The following is a 421-nucleotide window of genomic DNA, read 5'->3' on the forward strand; positions in this document are numbered from 1 at the left end:
CCCCCCCCCCCCCCCCCCCCCCTGCTCCCTCAGATCAGCACTGTGGAAACAAAACACATTACCACCATGTGAAAAGCATCAGTCCAAACTGCAGCCTTCAGGCCTCTGTACACACACAGGCATGAGCACACACATACACATACACACACACACACACACACACACACACACACACACACACACACACAGTAGAGGATAAAGAACATCCCTCCCAACTTTGATAAATCATTATTTGTTGTCACATCTGTTGCTACACATGCTTTCAAGCAACTTTGTGAAGTGGCTGCTCTGCTGTATCGAGCCGCTCAGTTTACTCTATCTGTGTTTATGTTGAGAGATGCTGTGTTTATTCAGGTGTGTGACTGAAGAAGAAAAAGGGAAAGGCTGCATGCCGGAAAGCTTCAATCTGGCTTTGCTTGTA

Source organism: Etheostoma cragini, chromosome 8, assembly GCF_013103735.1.
Source record: "Etheostoma cragini isolate CJK2018 chromosome 8, CSU_Ecrag_1.0, whole genome shotgun sequence".
Taxonomy (NCBI): domain Eukaryota; kingdom Metazoa; phylum Chordata; class Actinopteri; order Perciformes; family Percidae; genus Etheostoma; species Etheostoma cragini.